Below are 20287 nucleotides of genomic sequence, written 5' to 3' on the forward strand. Positions count from 1 at the left end.
TTAAGTTACAGGACTTACATTAATTAGTAGTGCCTGCTTATGGAAAGCAAACGTACCAGAATTTCATTATGGCTTATTATCTTTGCGGCTGTAAAGTTGACAAAAGCTTGCGCAGGGGTCAACCGGAATGTCTCTGATGGAACTGGTCACTTAGCATTTTATTTTTTAAATATCCACCAACTCTATAAAAATTACTATTTTAGATGTCTTTTCAGTACTACACTTTATCCTTCTAGTCCTTACCTCTGTATTACAAGTTTACTATTTCTTTCACGTGGTAGAAACAAAGCTGTGCCTTTCAAGCAGATACTGTCTGCTGGCATTGAACCTTGCTACAGGTGTTTGCAAGCTTCACTGTTTCTCAGCGTCTTTGATAATCATACATAAATTTACTCCAATTTCAGTTGAGATTGTCATTTTCCTGACATTTAATGATTTTTATACAAAGCAACAGTATTTTCAAGCAGGGAAGCGCTTGAGACTGTCTGTGCTATTGTCAGTTTTACAGGAAGCAACATTTAAGCACCAGCTGTTAAACGAAAAGTGATGTCAATTGACATCAACTCCCAAACCTGTCTGATATAAATAAGGAAAAACTCCAAGTTCTATTTATTTTTAAAATTTGAAACATAAAAACATTTGCATTCTTCCCACCATGTCCTGTAACATTTGATTGTTTAATATATTATTATATGCCCTTAAATTTAATTCCCCTAGTTTTTATTGTATACTGCTGAGACAGTGGCTCTCAAAGGTGCCGTCACCAGGAGTATTTTACAAAATACCGATGTCTGGGTCCACCCCTAGAGTTTCTGATTTAAACGGTATTAGAAACATCCTGGACATTGGGATTTTAAAAATCCTGAGCAATTCTAATATGCAGCGAACTTTGGGTATCACTGATACAGGAGAAGGGGGAGGTGATGGGATGCTGGTGACCCATATCAATAGGATTGGCCCTTTAAGTTAATTGCTAAATTAGGGGTGTGTTTGTCCACATTTAGCTACAAATCTTGTTCAGCTGGCTTTTGGACCAGTGGCAGGGATGTGATTGATAGGCTTAGAAATGGTTGGAGTCTTTGGATCTGAAAGAGAAAAAGATATATTGTGGCAGTGCAGGGTGGAGGGGGCACCGCTCGAGGAGTGGAAAGCTCTGTGTTCTAGCTAGAGCTCTGCTGCTAGCCAGTTGTGGAACTGGGTTACTCACCTGTAAACTGAAGAATAATGATGTCCTCCTGCTTACCTCTTGACATTTCTGTGAAGTTCAAAGGTAACATGTCATTAACGTGGGCACTCACTGTTATTATTGCTATTTTTAATGAATGAATCTGGGTTTCTGGCTCTTCAATACCAAGGTCTGTCTTGCTGAATGAGCCAGATGAGCTAGATTGCATGTCACATGGGGGAATGACTTTTAGTTTTGATAAATTTTCTTTAGTTATCTTATAAATCAGCTTTTTGTTTTGTTTCCCTGCTCTGATAAGAATTAAATTCTTTCCTTGGGTAAATGGTGACTTTAAATCAGAGTAGCATGGGTATGTGTGTATTTTCTGTGAAATGTCTTCTTAATAGTCAAAGGCAAAGAAGCTGCAGAATATGTAATTGAACAGTGAGATCCCAACAGCAGATTTCTTGAGATTAATTGTTTAAAAAGCTTTGTTCTGCTGTTAGTCGTTGCTTTAGAGTTCCCATTTGTTTTTCTAGTTGTGTTGGATACTGTGCATTAAGCTAGATGACTTTTTTCTTCAGGGCTCTTTATATGCGATTAAATTGCAAGTGTTTTATATGGTTCCATTTTTTTCCTAATACTGACCCAGTCAGGCTAGACATCTAAAGTAGAATTAGGTTCTACAATGTAGTCTGTTAATATCTTTTTAATCAAAAGCTTTATAATATTGAATCTCGGAATTTGGTACGAGTGACACATTTTGCCAGGTCGGTCTCCACTTTTGTGGCCTGTGTGGGCCAATATAAGTGATAACTGGCAGAAGCTGAAGCATGTGCAAACATTGACTCAGGTCACTCAGCAGTAGCTGGCAGAATTCGGGGTGTTCTGTTGCCAGGCATGTTGCTTAATGCGTTGGACAGCAGAGCTTTCCAGACAATATTGGGATGATTATTATGAAAGAATTTCCTAGAGTTTGTACAGCATCAGTGTAAAATACATTTACAATAAGGAAAAGTCGTGTTTTCACTATGCATTCTTATTTTTGGGTACAAAAGAAAAACATTTAAATCTAAATTCTGAATTTCTTTTGAGGAAAATGTTTCTTTACCCTTTCAGAATCTTTTATCTCTGTGGTGTGTATTGTCGAGGGAAAAGGAACATTTTAGATTCAGTAGTCATTTGTGTCTACTTGGAAAGCAGAATCTAATTATGAAAATGTAAGTCTGTGAAATGCTCCTGTCATGTCAAGAATCACTTCTGGTATTCCCCATAATTACTATTTTTGCTGTTCTCTAACTCAGGTTATCTTCATTTACAAGGCTGTTATCAATTGAAATATTTGATACGTAGCAATCAAAAAGCTAGATATAAGTAGGCCCATTGAGGATGGGGACAAGAATGAGTATTTTCTTTTTCTGTGGGTGACACAGGTGGCATAATTGTTGCTATGTGCTTTAAGTAAGAAAATTCAATAAAACCCCTCACAAGAATATAATAAGCCCAAGTTCTGAATTTAAAGTGGCGAGTTTTGATTTTGGAGATGAGAAATTTGTAAATGTACGACATAATGTCTCACCACAGATAGATGATGAAGTGACCCTAAAATAGTATAAGCCAGCAACCCACCCCCAATCCCATACACAATGCTTAGCACTGACTGAGCGAAGAAAATGATATGACCTAATGCAACATATCTCAGAAACTGGTAGTTAAGGGGAAAAGGGAGGCAGGGATCTTTGATCAGAACAGAGAGACTTAACAGGGCTGAATCCTGTTCCTCCTTAGAATTTTACTGACAAGAGGACAACTTCCTGAAAATTCTCACTAACGTTCCCGTATCTGGAGAGAAGCAAACTGAGTGGATATCCTCAGCTTTTGGTGGCAGTGGTGTTTTTTCTTGTAACTGAGGAATAGTAGAAAGGATTCTGGAAGAGAAACTGGTGAAATGGAGGAAGGTGAACAAACACTATGTCTCTGGAGAAATGAAGACTTCAGAGCAACACTCTAAATTGGGAAAATGACCCATAGCTCTTTGCATTGAAATACCCTTCCCCAACTAATCTTATAGATCCCACCAAGAAAAAAAAAATCAACTTCACTGAATCCATGGAATTGTCTAATAATTGCTCCCCACAAATAGGAAAATAAATTCCATAAAATAAGAGCTCAGAGATGAGATGATATTGATAAAACAGTAGAATGGGATGAAAAGGATATTTTGGGTCTAGGGAAACAAATTTAGAATGAAAACATGATGATTATAGAAGAGAAATACTCATTAGAAACAGCGGGAAACAATAGGCACCAGTGACAATCTTTACCAACAAAGAGGAAAGGCTGGAGACAGGGATGAAAAAGGAAAATGGATTAAAGCAATTGGAGAGAAGTCAATAGTAAGAAAGACAAAGACAGCGTAACAAAAAGATTATTTATGTCCTTGAAGTTGATATTCCAAAACGTTGAAATAGAAGATCACTTTGTAAAAATGAAGAAAGATTATTTCAGTGAAAAGGAAAAAAGAAAAATCTGCAGATTGAAAGAACTCCTGTCTTTTAGGAAAATTTGCTGCAAGTGCTCATCACAGAGACACAGCCTAACTGGGCTATTGAATTTCAAATGATAAATAATTCCTCAGGGGTTCAGGCAGGTAAGGCAAAGATCTACAGTGAGGGAGAGGGGGGAGGAAGGGAATGTGTGAAACTCTAGAAGCTTTATCAAACTTATCCAGCACTCAGTGCCAGAAGATAATGGAGAAAAATCTCTGAAGCTGAAAAAGAAGTACAACACAGTGTTCCACCCAGGGCAGATGTTATTAAAGTATAGAGAAAATAGGTAGGCAAGTTCGACATTCTCAAACATGACCTAGACTGCTTGACAGGGAAACCCACTCAATGAAAAAATGAGCTTGAAACAAAAGCAAAAAATGAAATTCAGTCAGAAGTAGAGAAAGCATAGTAAGGTTAATGGGGCAAAAATTGAATCCTTTTTAAACAACTATGAGATTGTGCTTGTAGGAGAGAAAGCAAATTTTATGAAGTAGGGCAATGAAAAAATATTCATAAAGCTCTCATCCATATGAGGCACTGGGGAGAGGTGAAATGCAAGGATGTGTGAAAGTGCTAATATCATCTCCTTTCTGAGCAGGGACAGACTCCCTGCTGCTTAAAATAGAAACACGTGGTTAAAAAAAAGATCTAAATAGTGTCTTCATTTAATCTTAGAGATATCTTTTTGGAAATAGTACCTCATATAGGAAGGAATCTTAGAGATATCTTTTTGGAAATAGTACCTCATATAGGAAGGAAGCATTTAGTATGTTTATAGTCCCTTCAGTTACAGTTTTTCATTATTAAATTCATTTAAATTTAATGTTTTTTAAATAAAAATAACTTTGGTGATATGATCTCCTTTTATAAGAGTATATTTTATTTGTCAATCTCCCAGAATAATTCATATATAAGTAGGAGGAAATCAGGAAAAACTGTGTGTGGAGGTGGTCGGAGGGGAGCTTTGGTTTCCATTGTCATGAGTTTTTGCCTTGTGTATGAATTTTTATAATATGCATATATTTTCTAAAGTGTTTCTACCCACACATGAAGCTACTGTGCCAAAATGCTAACAGTGATTAACTGTAAGTAGTAGGTATATAAGCTAGGTTGTCTCCCATCGCGAGTAACAGAAAATCGTATTCGAAGTAACAATGACAAGGGAATTTATCATTTAGTGAAATAGCATGGTACTCAGGCAGCAGCGGGGGGTCAGTAATATCAACGGGTTCTTCAAACTGTTCTTCTCTGCTGGCCTGAGAGTTTGTATCGTCCTAAGTCTGTTTCCTCCAATAGTCTAAAATTGATTGTAGCAGTTCCAGACGTTGTCTACGTGCATGGTAAATTCCAGAGACATAGATGAGAAAAGTTTGCTTCCTTGGATGTTTTCTTAAGAAAGGAAGTTTTTTACCCAAAATTTCTCTAGCAGGTTTTCCTTCATAACTCATTGACCAAAAGAGCATCACCTATATTAGCAAGTCATTGAAAAGAAGAATGAGACCCCTATGATAGCTCCTTAGGACCATGACTGAGCCAGGGAGGGTGGAGGCTACAGCTAATAATCTAGTTTCTATAAGGAAGAAGAAAGGGTGAGCAGAATAGATGTTGGCTAGGCACCACAGTACTTGCTACAGTGTTTGTTGATGGTTGGAATTTTCTTGTTTGTAATTTCTCAAAATACAAATAAGTGAAGGAAGTGGGCTATGTAATTTCTCTTTCAACTGAATTGTGTTACTTCATTTTCATGAAGATATGCATCCATTTAAACACCAATAAAATTTTTTAATAGTCTTGAATAGAAATTAATTGTGGAAGAAGACTGGATGCCTCTAGGTTGCAAGTCATTTTTTTAGAAAGGAGGAAAATCAACATTGTGAACTGGTGCATTACAAGCATTTATTGGAAATTTGAGTAAAATATTCATTTCTTGTTGGCTTTGAGGGATACAGAAAACATTAACAGAAATTTATGGCATAATATGTAAACTTTTCGGTATATTAAGGAGGGTTTTCTTTAAAATATTCAGAATGCAGTTTCTTTGCCAGTATGTTGTTACAGTTATTACATTTTCAGAGTAATGAACAATTTTAACAATCTGGAATTGTAACTACATTTTAACATTTTTTTTTCCTGAATTGGAATACTTTGAAAACAATTTAATTGGAATAAAAGCCCATGAAAATGACTTTTAAAACAAACCTTCTTTAGATGAAATTCAAAGATATTTTGGCACGTGCTTCAAAACAGTGTGTCAATGCCATGGTCTATCCCATTCTTCAAAGGAAGTTGAGGTTCTAGTGGTTATTAGCTTGAGAGGCGAAATGCCCTTACAACTACAGTTTTCCCTTTTGTAATCTTGGGAGATTGACAGTTGGGATATGAAAGGACAAGAAAATACCTTATTCCCACTAGTTCTCTTCTTCTTCCACTAAGTCAGTTGCACAAAACAAATTTAATTTAAACAAGTGTTTTTACAGTACTAAACGAAGTATACTTTTAAGTGTTATCAGAGAACATTTTGTTTAGGTGCTCCATAAATACAAAACTAAGTCATTCTTATGTTTTATAGAAATATCAGTTCTATTCATTATTTCCATGTTAAATTTTCAATAGTGATGGGCCTTTTATATATGGTGTTTTAAAAATACCCAATAATTAAATCCAATGAAAACTACATTTAAGGAAGAAGGAAATTTACCAAACCACAGAGTGTAACTAGTCATTTACTTATGATTAAACTCTTTGCATGTTGATAAGGTTGGAAATACCCCAGAACTTCACTTTTTTGCTTCTTCCCCTCATGATCTACCACTTGTGTTTGAGATGTTCAATTTGTAAGTTATATGCAGTATTGACACAATTGTAGCCATGTGGATGTCATTTTCAATTATTCGAGGTAAGTTTTGGTGGGTGGCTAAGGCATGACATTTCCAAACTCGGTTAAAATATGAGAATGTCATGTAGTTTCTTCAAAATTTGAAATTAAAAGCAAGCAAGAAAAGAAACCTGGGAAAATTTCACTGAATTTCCATTAAATTACATTGTGGCCTGGGAGTTCTTGCTTTAGTAGAAACATGTTTACCCAGAAAGTTTTCAGGGAACCCCACATAGGGTGAACTAGAAAAGCTGTTGGTGAATTGAACTCGATTTTAAGTTTTATTTGTGATGTTTTTTGAATCTGCTTTCAAATAGAATTCAAGTATGTATTTTGAGTCTGTGATTTTATATCAGGAACTACTCATTTAGATTAGAAACAACAATTATCAGTATTAGATAACATTTTTATGGTTTTTCTGCCACATTCCCCTCTGATCCAGTTGTTTAGTCTCAGTTTAGGAGGTCAGTGATTGGACCTATATATTCTCACCTTTTTTTTTTTTTAAATCATTGTCATTCTTATTATTGATATAATGAGCTAATGTTTCCAAGCTTTTTCTGTACCAGGCATTGTTTTATCATTTAATACTCTCCACAGCTTGAAGAGGTATGCAATAGTTGTAGCATATTTTGCAGATGAGGACATAGTTTCAGTGAACTTACAGATGGTCATCGTGGCTAGGAGCTGGCAGGGTCAGGTATGAACTTGTGCTTGTTTACCATGTCCCTGCCACTTTTTCTCAAAGAGAAAAATACTTAGCATAGGATAAAGTTTTTCACACCTGTTTGGTGCTAAAAATGTGGAGTCAACTGTACTTATAGACAAACATCTAGGTACACTTCTTAGTCCTGGGATGTTTACAGCCCACATAAGCAAATCTGTTGAAAGGCTTTCTGGAACAGCCTTACTTCACAGTTCCAGAGCTTGATATTTAAATTGGAGTAAGTTAACAAGATTCCGAGGTGAGACCAGCTTAGGCAACCTCCAGAATTCCACGAGATTGATAATACATGGAGTAATGAGCAGACACTGTGGACAGAACCAGTATTCCACATGCAGTTTGCCATTGCTCACAGTAACATCTCACAAAGCATAAAGATAAGGTTTATACCACTTCAAAAGAACACGATTATTAATGTATTTTAGCTGGAGAAAGTTTGTTTTTCAAATGTTAGCACTGTGGGGCTCAGTTTCTTTCAACCAAAGTATTTGAATTATACCCACCCTGGTCTTTACCTAGAAATAGGGGCAAGGAGAGGTTAATAAAGTTTGCGTCTCCACTCAAGTCTTGCTTTCAACATGCAATGTCAAATTTTTGAACCAAAGAATGATCTTAACAAAATTTAGATTCTGCCTATTTTGAATATATGTTGGTCCAATTTGGGTCCAATTTTGGGTGAAAATTGGATGGAAGTGTCCAATTTGATATTACATTTTTCTTTATCTTGAGTTAAATTTTATTTCTTTGGATGAATATTGTATGTTCTATAGGTGGCTTATGCGTAAAATTCACCAATTAAGATGCTAATCCAGTTATTCAAGACCCAACTCTTTGGTTTCCATCAACTGATTTTTACAATTCTATTTGCTCTGAGAATCTCAAGCCATCTTTATGAATCAATACATTGTAAAAGCATTATTGATTGTCATGTTAATGACCAACATAATTTATTGCCTTCCTAAGGGAAAGAAGCTTTCAGAAGATCATTAAATGCATTAAAATCTGCAAATGCCCACATGTCTGTGGCTCTCTTTAGCAGGCCGACTCCTTTGGGTCAGTTATTCTTAGCTCCGTATTTCTATCTTATGGCATCGCAGGTCTAAGATTAGCTTGTTAGGCGTTATCATGCCATCTGAGTTACCTCCTAATATAACTCTACACTGGAATGATTATTTATAGAAAGAGCATTCTGTCATTTTTGGGTTATTTCTAGTAGTTTAAATAAAGAAGAATAACATTCAAGTGAAACCACAGATTCCTTCCTGCTGCCAAAACAACATGATAACTGTCTGCTTAAGGGGCAATAATGTTTAAATGTGTGCTTAGGGTGATTGCAGAATTCTTTTTATCACTGCCACTCTGACAGAAAGGGGAGGCCTTCGATAGTGATGTATAATGCTTATGGAAAGGCAGCGAGGCAGCCTTGATGCTTTCTGTCACAGAGCACAGAAGACCCTGGTTGATGATGACAACATGAGACACTCAGGGTTTATTTTTAGAAACAGACATTGCTAAGCTCTCTGTTTGGTGTTAATATGGCTCATAAACAGGGCTCCTCGCTGTTGACCCTTCCAGTGAAAATGGCATTTTATACACCCATACACACACGCACAACCTTTTTTTTTCTTTTCTTACTTTGCAAGAATGACTCTTGTTATTAAGAAAAATATTAGAAATTTTTAAAGCTAGTAAGTCTAAATTCTATTAAATTCTCTAGTAGATATAGATTATTTTTAAAATCCCATGAAGATTGGGTTTAAGAGGTGGCTTATGAAAGACAATTCAATGTTTTAGGTACAGTGAATATACAGGTTGGCTGTAAGGTGTGGAAAAATAGGTGAATATACATCCTAAATGCCTTTTAATAATACGTTACAATGCCTGTAAAATATATCATCTGTGCTTCTGGCTTTATTGTGGCAATATATAAAATAAAGCTATAAAAGATTATAATTATGATGCATTCATGTACATTACTGATTTTAAATAGATGAAATAAAATCTTAATATATTTTTTAAAAAGTTGATACAAGCCTCTGTTAGTTGTTTTCGTATACCTAACTCTTGATGAGCCCAACAGATTTCATGTACAGTAAAATGTACAGTTTCACATTTGAGAACTGTTCTCTTATCTTACTTAAACTGTGCACTTAATTCAGAACTTAGTAATTGCTATTTTGCTTTAAAATTAGAATTGTGATTTTAATCTGTTAAATTTACATTTCGTGTTTCCTGATTATTAACTCATCATTAAATGATGAAAATGTTAAAGTGGTATGTTTCATATTACACCTTAGTCAAAATGCTTTAGAATGAATAATTTAGAGCTCTGTAGGAATATTCATAATTTTGTTACCAATTATTTACTGAAAAAACATATTATCTTTTTAAAAGATAAATATTTTTGTGCTTGTGCTCAATATAAGGAATCCACTGATCATTAAGAATTTGCAAAACGATGGACAAAAACAGGAAACACACAGCAATTCAGGTGTATTCTCAAAGAAGCCAAGATGTAAATAAATTCAGAGGGGTGGAAGTAGAAGCAATTATAGGAACCAATTGCATCCCAACCACTCTTAATTAGCAGGTTGAAGGTTTGGGGAGGGTGATGTAATTGTTTGAAGCTTTGGAAGCTGAGGCAAAACAGTCATTCATCTGTCCATCTTTTCACGCAAAAATATTTGAGAGTCATCCATGAGCCAGGTACTGTTCTAGGAATAGAGGCTCTACCTATGAAACAGGACAAGGAGACACATGGTAGACTGTTCAATTGAATGACGGATGGATAAGGCTACTTCAGATAGTAATAAGTACTAAGGGAAAACAAAATAGAAAAATGGGATAGAAAGTGACTGGTAGCAGGGGTGGTATTAGCTATGGTAGTCAAGTAAAGCCTTTTGAGGATGCTAAGATATGAAGAACATCTTCCCAATGAAAGTAGGTTTTCCATCAACATTGCATTTGGGCGAAGTCAAATAGAATGAAAGCACAGTTAGAAAAGAACAGAAAATATTATGGAGCTATTGTAGCTTCCGCTTGCCTTATGTGAAGAATGGGGGAACTTTTATCAGCATGTCAATGAGAAAGCCCCAGGGAAAGGCTGTTGGCTATGATTCTCTCTAGTTTCCAAAGAGACTGGGGAATCAGCTGAGCTCTTCCTAGGATTAATGCTGTTGACTGGAAATTAAGGACTTTGTAGAACTCCTTACCTTTGCTCCTTCCTAAAGATTCATCTTCGCCCCTATTCAAACTCTTACCTCAACTGTGCTGAAACTTCTTACCCAAGCAGTATGAACCATCCTAGTAGTTTAGTGAATAATTCCTCTTCCCTGGGGGCCAAAAAGAAGGGGAACAATATGTCCTCATAGGGAAGAAGAGAAGTCTGAGAACATTTTCTCATGAACACAATATTGCACATTTTTTAAGGGGTATAAAATACAGTATAAATTACAGTGTTTATTGAGCATCTATAGTATGCCAGGTACTTAATTCAGGGAAATCATGGGTCAAATAGCAACCTTGTTAGGTGGCTGTAGAACTGTAACTTACAAATAAAATGTTTGGAATACATAATCTTCCTTGTGTTGGCTAGTGAATAGATTTGTGACAAATTGTTGCAATAGTTGAGCAAGGAAGTACTTCATGGAGGTGATAGACCTATTTTTAAAAAAGAAGAAACAGCAGTGTGCTGGGAGCTGTTTTCCCCACATGTTCTGCTCTCTCATGGATAAGGAACAATGATGGTTACACATAGGAGAATGCACAAACATTTTTGAGGGACTGACACATTATCTCACATGCTTGATGCCTCATGGGGTTTTCCCTCAACATTCCAATTGGTCTAAGTCAAATGGAATGAAAGCACAATTAGAATAGAGCAGGAAGTGTTCTGAGGCTATTTTAAACTCCACTGACATGCCTTGTGGAAGGGATGGGGAAACCTTTATTAGCGGGTAGGTGAGAGAGCCAGGGGAAGGCTGTCAGCTACAATTTTTCTCTAGCCTCAAGGAGACTGGGACTGAGCCAGACTCCTGGCCAATATGCGTTGTTGGATTCACAGTGTAGCTGTGAAAAATAGTTAATAGCTACCTTCTTTTTTTTCTCCAAGGATTGTCTTATTCAATCAATATTTATTGAGTACTTGACAGCTATGTTTTTAAGCTAGATTTCTTGTTTATCTGTTGTTGTTGTTTATATATTTAATCAGCTATTTCCTTTTTCTGAAATACCCTTCTGCTTTATTCCACCTAGTATTCACTGGAGAAATTCTAACTCTTGCAAAGCCCAGTTCAAATGTTTCTATATCTCTAAAATTTCCCCAAACCCCTGCAATACTTCCCCAGTCATAATATTAATCTCTCTTCTCTCCTCTCTGTCTTCTCTCTCCTCTCCATCCCCAATAATCCTTTATTACTCCCTTAGAACATGCCCATTTTCTGTCTTACACTGTGGTTATTTATGTACCTGTGTCTCCATCCCCCCCAATTAGTTATGTGCTCCAAGAGGAAAAGGATCATGTTTTACTTCTGTTTTTATTCCCTGCAGTGCCTAGCTCATAATTGATCCCTGAGACTATTTTAAAATGAATGAATGAATGATTAAACAGTACAGTGGTATTGTACACAGTCTGTTTTTGACTTTTTGAAATGTTTCCTTCTTTTATGTAGAAAATAAGTCCTCAGTTATTTGTAAATTTGAAAAATACAGACTTTTGAGGATGTTAGAAACTTTGACTCAAAAATTTAAATTATTCATTACAGAATGTAAGTCGAGAATGATCCCCAGTGCTTCGACAATATGTATATGAACCTTTAAATGTTTCAATTATTCTTAACAAAGGGAATTTTGGAATATTCTTACTTGAGTTGATTTTTCAGTGAATAATACCAATAGAAATTTCATAAGATACGTGTCTGCTTTCAAAATGTTGTGTGAAATAGCTGATTTAAGAATGCCTGAATGTAAATGCACTCTTTTTTATCCAAGGAGAAGAGTAAATTTGGTTGTGCAGATGATTACAGGTGTACTTTTATATTATTCAAACACCATTTCACATTTAATCCTATTTTTCTCTTTGTGATACTTTTTATGTAAAGACAGTTTTCTTAGATAAAGGACAAAAATGAATGGATTTTTGGGTTAACAACAGTATCAATTTGAAACAGTTCTGCACCTTGCATTGCTATTTAGAACTCATCTTCATTTCTTCAGTCACTATTTAATTAGCTATGTTCTTTGAGAAGGGGGCAATGAAAGAAGATTTTTTTTGGTAAACACTTTACTGATCAAATTTTGAATGCCAAAGGTATCAGTAATTTTAAAAATTATCTGAAGTAAAATGTCAGAACAGGGAATTCACAGAGTGAGATACTAAGGAAAAACAGATGGATGGAATGAATCAATCTGTATACAGAGCTATTCAAGGAGAAGAATGAAATAAATATATTTATGTCTTAGTGGGAGAGGAATGATGAAAAGAATAGATATAACATATGTGGGGGAAAAGACACATAATTTTTTGTGGTAGTCCTTTTGCCCTGGTTTAGGCTTGAACTCAGCACAAGTTAGGATAAATTAAAGGCATTAAGGCTCAGAAAATTAATTGAGTTGGTTAAAAATATAAGTATGAGCCAAAAAAGGAGTTGGATAATAAAACAAAATTTTGCAACCTAGCCATTGAAATCAGCTTAGTAGAGCACAGGGAATGAATGCATGCCCATGTTCTTTCAGTGACTTTGCAAATGCTGCCAATTGTATTTTCTCATCATTAGTCCAAGTTAAGTTTCTAAGTGCTGTAATAATCATTTTGAGATGGAACAAATCAAGGTTGGTTGATCTTGGATTCAGAAGTTTCTCATTCTTATATTAACCATTACCAAGAAATAAGGATCAGTTCAAGCAAAATTCCAAAGGAATATAATTTTAAAGCTATAAACACAGTAAATTGAAAACACTCATTTGTTTTCTTTTCTGAAGATGAACAAAAAATGTTAAAAAAAATTGCCTTGGTATCAACTTAACCTAACTTGTATATTGTAAGAAGGAAAACAGTGTAAACAATCTCAGGCAACTAATGATTAAACATAATAAAAACAACACCCTTAGTTTAAAATCACTTCCTTCAGATTTTAATCAAGAGTCAACTCTCACTATTCATTATCCCAATAATTAAATGGAAATTACCTCTACATCATTATCCTGGAAAGAGTAATGATTCTTTTAAAAAAAATTTTTTTTCCAGCAGATAGTGCTAAACCTGAATATGGATATAACTTTAGAAAACCTTATGAGTTCATTTTTAGATGACTAGAAAATATATTAAATTGCTTTGTAGACAAGGGAAGAGAACATCTTTCTATTTCATTATCTACTGCCCAGTCATGTTCCTTGGGCACTGAACCAAAATGGGGTAGAGATTATTTTTATGCTTCACCAATCGTATATGTGAGAACCATTTTTCCCACATCCCTGCCATCACTGAATATTGTCAGATTTTAGATATTTTTACCAAATTGAGAGATGAAAAATGGCACAACATTACTTTTTTATGTGAATTTCACTGATTACTAGTGGAGCTGAACGGGTCTCATATGTTATTAGCCATTTGGATTTTCTTTTATGGAGAAATAATTTCACCAGAATGCTTAAAGGGAAAAAGTCTATCAGTGAATGTCATCTGTTAACAGACTAAAGGAAAAACCAATATGATCATTTCATTAGATGCAGAAAAACATTTGATAAAATGCAGTACCTTTCCAGAATAGAAACTGTATTAAACTAAGAATAGAAGAAAAAAGTAAATGTTATAAATCAAAACCCTATCTGAAACTTTATATTTAATGGTAAAATTAAAACACATTCTCTTTTATGTCAAGAACTTTGTCTTTGGAGGTCCTAGTCAATGTTCTAAAACATAAACATTCAACAAGAGATATAAGATTTTTAAAGGGAAAGAAACTAATTGAACTAATAAAGAGCTCAGTTTAGATTGCTCAGTACAAGTTCAATACAACATAAAAAATTGAAAAGATTGTTTTATGCCAGAAATAACCAAGCACAAAATGTAATAAAAATGATAGCATTTATAAATACCAACTGAAATTTTTATGGAGAAATTGATAAAATTATTGAAGGCATATAAGAAAACTAGAAGAAAATTGAATTATTCCATGACCATGAATAGGAAGACTACTTTTAAAAATTAGTTATTCCAAAATTCATCTATAAATCTCTTTGTTTTTAAAACAGCTAACTTAAAAAAAAAAGACCATTCATAATTCAAAAGTCAAATGTACTTAATATGATTATATAGTAAGTAACCTATGTGTTATTATATAGTCTGTAATTCTCACTTCTTTTCCATTTCCAGCAGCCATTCAGTTCCATGCTTCAGATAGCCTGATATCAATTTCTTCTGTTTTTTGTATGTTAGTACAAATTCAGATAAAATCCTAACAGGGTCTGTCAGAGAACATGGCATACTAAATTCTAAAATGCTAATGTAAGAGTAAGTGTGGCAATTTAGTAAAACAACAGATTAGGAGAAGAAGGGTAGCTACCAAGTTATACAAAGTTATATTAATTATGATTGTTTGGTTTGGGCAGGGACACAGTTGCATAGATCAAAGGACAAGAATACAGAATTATTTTTAATATCTTGGTGTATGGCAGGCAGAGTTTGTATCACAGATCAATGTCAGAGGACAGACTATTAATTAAATGTTTTGGGAACAATTAATATATTTAACTTGTAAAATTACAGTCAAATGATGTTATATTCAATACTCTATTTTTATAATACCATTGTCATCCTGTCCTGTTGGACAGGTTACAACTTCTGTAAAGCCAATGTATTGTGTAATGTGTGTAGGGTCTTGCATTTTATGGAGAGATGAGAAGTAATTTTATGAAGATATGGGAAGAAGTTTAGTTAATTTAACTAAATTAGGTGAGAGAAGTACTCAGTGTTTATATAGCTCCCCAAGTTTCAAAAGATAATTTAAGATTAAATTAAATAAAAAGTTCAGATTAAGAGTACCATTGAGTAAAATAGAGGGATAATAATGCAGTCAAGTAAAAAACGTAGATAGCAGCACTGTCCTGAGGCCTCATCATACAGCAGCTGCTGAGTAGTGCCTAAGAAGACCCATGAGGAAGTGATTTTTTTCCTAGTGTTACTGAGAAATAATTGACATACATCACTGTATAAGTTTAAGGCATATAGCAGGATGGTTTGATTTACATCTGTTGTGACATGATTACCACAATAGGTTCAGCTAACATTCACCTTCTCATATAGATACAAAAAAAGAAAAAAGGAAAGAATAAAGGAAAACAATTTTTTCTCCTTGTGATGAGAACTCTTAACGATCTACTCTCTTAACAACTTTCGTGTGTGTCACACAGCAGTGATAGCTGAAGCCATCACATCGTACATCACATCCCTAGTACTTACTTATCTTATAACTGAAGTTTGTACCTTTTGACCACCTTCCTGCAATTCCCCCTCTTCCTCCAGAACACTTCCCCCACAACCCGTGCCACCACCATCTCTGGTAACCACAGGTCTGATCTCTTTTTCTATGAGTTTTTTAAAATGCCACATATAAAAGTGAGATCATACATTATTTGTCTTTCTCTGTCTGACTTGTTCACTTAGCAGAATGCCTTCAGGGTCCATCTGTGTTGTTGCAAATGGTAGGATTTCCTCATTTCTTATGGCTGAATAATAGTCCATTGAATTGGGCTCGGCAAAAGGTTTGTTCGTGTTTTTCTGTAACATCTTACAGAAAAACCCAAATGAACTTTTTCGCCACCCCAATGTATGTATGTGCAAGTTTTTTGTCCATTCATTGTCTGTGGACACTTAGGTTGTTTCCATGTCTTGGCCATTGTAAATAATGCTGTTCTGAACATGAGGGTGCAGATATATTTTTGAGGTAGTGTTTTTGTTATCTTTGAGTGTATTCCCAGAAGTGGGATTGCTGGACATGTGGTTGTTCTATTTTTAATTTTTTGAGGATCTTCTGCACTGTAGTCCACAATTTACAATCCCACCAACAACAGTGCAGGAGGGTTTGCTTTTCTCCATATCCTCGCTGGCATTTGTTATTGCTTGTCTTTTTGATAATAACCATCCTAACAAGTGTGAGGTGATATTCTATGGTGGTTTTAACTTGCAGTTCCTAATGACTGGTGTTGTGGGATGTCTCTTCATGTACCTTTTGTGCTTTCAAATATCTCTTTTGGAGGAATGTCTGTTTATGTCCCTTGCCCATTTTTAATTGTTATTTGTTTTTTTGCTGTTGAGTTGTTTGAGTTCTTTATGTTTTGGATATTAACCCCTTATCAGATGTATAGTTTGCAAATAGTTTTTCTCCTATCACAGGTTGTCTTTTCACTTTGATGATGGTTACTTTCATTGTGCAGAAGCTTTATAGTTTGATGTAGTCCAACTTGTTTATTTTTTATTTTGTTGCTTATGCTTTAGGTGTCATATCCAAAAAAAATTATTACCAAAACCCATGTCAAGGAACTTTGTTCCTATGTTTTCTTCTAGGAGTTTCATGGATTCAAGTCTTACATTTAAGTCTTTAATCCCTTTCAAGTTAATTTTTGTGAAAGGTATAAGATATGGGTACAGTTTCATTCTTTTACATGTGAATATCCAATTATCCCAGCACCATGGAGAGACTTTTCTTCATCAAGTATTCTTTGCTCCCTTGTCAAATATTAGTTGACTGTGTATGCTTGGGTTTATTTCTGGCCTCCAGACTCTGTTCCATTGGCTTGTCATTTTTGTTAATGCCAGTACCATACTATTAGTAGTCTTAGATTATAGCTTGAAATCAGGAAGTGTGATACCTCCTGCTTTGCTCTCTCTCAGGATTTCCTTGCCTATTTAGGGTCTTTTGTGGTTCCACATAAATTTTGACTTTTTTCTACTTCTGTAAAAATAATGCCATTGGAATCTTGATAAAGATTGCATTGAATCTGTAGATAGCTTTCAGTAGTATTGACATTTTAAAAATATTAATTTGAGTCCATAAATATGGGATACCTTTCCATTAATTTGTGTCTTTTACAGTTTCTTTCATCAATGTCTTGTAGTTTCAGCACAATCATCTTTTACCTCCTTAGTTAAATTTATTCCTAAGTATTTTATTGTCTTTGATGCTATTATAAATGGATCAATTTCTTTATATTCTTTAACAAAAATTTTTGTTAATGTATAGAAATGATAGTGATTTTTGTGCATTTATTTTGTATCCTGCGACTTTACTGAATTCAGTGATCTAACAGTTTTTTTGTTGTTGAGTTTAAGATTTCCTATACATAAAATCATTTCATCTGCAAACAGAGATAAATTTTACTTCTTTCTTTTCAATTCTTATACCTTTTATTTCTTTTTCTTGCCTCAGTGTTTTAGTAGGACTTCCAGTACTGTGTTGAATAGAAGCTATGAGAGTGGGCACCCTTTTCTTGTTCCTGATCTTAGAGGAAAAAGGTTCAACCTTTCATCACTTGAGTATGATGTTACCCATAGATTTGTCATATATGGCCTTTATTATGTTGGGATATGTTCCTTCTGTGCCTGAGTTGTTAAGTGCTTTTATCATCCAAATGGATGTTGGATTTTGTTGCATGATTTTTGCATCTGTTGAGATGATCATGATTCTTCCTCTGTTCAATCAATGTGATTCATTGCATATGTTGCCCTATTTTTGCATCCCAGGGATAGAACCCATTTAATCATGGTGAATGATCCTCTTAATGTGCTGTTGAATTCAGTTTGCTGATATTTTATTGAGAATATCTGCATCTATATTCATTGGGAATATGAGCCTATAGTTTGCATTTTTGGTAGTGTACTTTTCTGGTTTTGGTATCAGGATAATGCTGGCCTCTTAAAATGAGTTTCAAAATGTTCCCTCCCAAAAAATCCTCTTTGATTTTTTTTGGAAGAGTTTGAGAAGGATTGGTGTTAATTCTTCTTTAAATGTTTGGTGAAATTAGCCAGTTAAGCCATTTGGTCCTGCACTTTTCTTCCTTAGGAGGTTTTTTGTTACTGATTAAATCTCCTTACTAGTAATTAGTCTATTTAAATTAGTCAGATTTTCTATTTCTTCCTGATTTGGTCTTGATGAGTTGTGTGTTTCTAAAACTATTTCCATTTCTTCTAGGTTGTACAGTTTGTTTGCATATCATTGTTCATTGTAGGCTCTTATTCTTCTTTGAAGTTCTGTGATATCAATTGTAATGTTTTCTTTTTCATTTATAATATTATTGATTTAGGTCTTTTCTTTTTTTTCCTTGCTTAGTCCAGCCAAGGGTTTGCAATTTTGTTTAACTTTTCAAAGAACCAACTCTTAGTTTGGTTAATCTTTTCTATTGTTTTTCTGTTCTCTATTTCATTTATGTCTGTTCCGATGTTTATAATTTCCTTTCTTCTTTTAACATTGGGCTCAGTTTATTCTTTTTTTCTAGTTCCTTAAGGCATGTAGTTAGGTTATTTATTTGGGATCTTTCTTGCTTCTTAATGTAGGCTTTTATTGTTATGCCTTTCCCTCGTAGAAGTGCTTTTGCTGCATCTCATAAATTCTGATATGTTGTGTTTCCATTTTCATGTGTCTTGAGAAACTTTTTAGCGTACTCTTCAATTTCTTCTTTGATCCAGTGGTTTTTCAGCAGAGTGTTGTTTAATTTCCATGTGTTCATGGATTTTCCAGTTATCCTCTTTTTATTATTTCTAGTTTGATGCTATTATGCTCAGAGAAGATATTTGTTGTGATTTCAGTCTTCCTGAATTTGCTAAGACTTGTTTTGTGGGCTAACATATTATCTATCCTAGAAAATGTTCCATGTGTACTTGAGAAGTATGTGTATTCTGCTTTTCTTGGATAGACTGTGCTGCATATGTCTGTTAGGTTCATTTGATCTATAATGCTGTTCAAATCCACTGTTTTCTTACTGATTGTCTGTCTGAATGATCTTTCCATTGTTTAGAGTGGAGTATTAAAGTCTCCAACTATTATTGTCTTGTTGTTTATTTCTCCTTTTAGCTCTGTTAGTTTTTGCTTTATATTTTTAGGTGCTCAGATGTTGGGCAAATAAATATTTACAATCAGTTTGTCTTCTTGATGTATTGACTCCTTTATCATTATATAATGACCTTCTTTTTCTCTTTTTATCATTTGTAGTTTGAAGTTTTTTTGTCTGATATGAGTATAGCTGCCTCTGAGGTTTTTTTGGTTACTATTTGATTGAAATGTCTTGCATCTCTTCACACTCAGTCTATGTGTGCTTTCAAAGCTAAATTGAATCTCTTGTAGGCAGCATATTGTTGGATCCTGTGTTTTTATCCATTCAGCCACTTTCTTTTGATTGAAGAATGTAATCTGTTTACTTTTAAAGTAATTATTGATGGGTAAAGACTACTGTTTCCATTTTATTATTGATGGTAAAGACTACTGTTTTCTGGTTGTTTTGTAGATCTGTTGTTCCTTGTTTCTTATCCTTGTGTCTTTTTTTGTGTTTTGATGTCTTTTGGTATCAGTGTGCTTTAGGTTTTTTATCCTGTTCTTTTGTGTAGTTACTACAGTATTTTCCCTTGTGGTTACCATGAGGCTTACATTAAACATCTTAAACTTATAACAACTAATTTTAAACTTACAAAAACGTAACCTTAATAGAATTCATATACTTTTACTTCTTCTCTCCCTCACATTTTAGGTTATTTCTCTTATAATTTACATGTTTTTTAATTGTCTGAAGACAGATTATTGTTTATGGTTATTTTTGTAACATTCTTTTTTAAACTTTTAAACTAGAGTTGTGAGTTATGCAACATTTTTAACACATTGCAGAATTTAACTATGACTCTATATTTACCATTACCAGTAAAATTTACTCTACTTTTTTTTTTGTATCATGTTGATTAGCATTCTTTTACTTCTTCTCAAAGAACTCCC

The 20287-nt window shown here is 34.3% G+C and overlaps 1 protein-coding gene and 1 long non-coding RNA gene across 32 annotated transcripts in view; one reads left to right on the forward strand and one right to left on the reverse strand.

Moving 5' to 3' along the window:
* The window catches only part of HDAC9 (histone deacetylase 9), an 825073-nt gene that overhangs the window by 237238 nt on the left and 567548 nt on the right, over positions 1-20287 (forward strand). The window lies entirely within an intron of this gene.
* The window catches only part of LOC116759054, a 28681-nt gene that overhangs the window by 5780 nt on the left and 2614 nt on the right, over positions 1-20287 (reverse strand). Inside the window, exon 2 of the long non-coding RNA XR_004351343.1 lies at positions 1208-1255. This is a non-coding gene — a long non-coding RNA (uncharacterized LOC116759054). The remainder of the gene's footprint in view (positions 1-1207; positions 1256-20287) is intronic.

This window comes from Phocoena sinus, chromosome 9, assembly GCF_008692025.1.
Source record: "Phocoena sinus isolate mPhoSin1 chromosome 9, mPhoSin1.pri, whole genome shotgun sequence".
Taxonomy (NCBI): Eukaryota; Metazoa; Chordata; class Mammalia; order Artiodactyla; family Phocoenidae; genus Phocoena; species Phocoena sinus.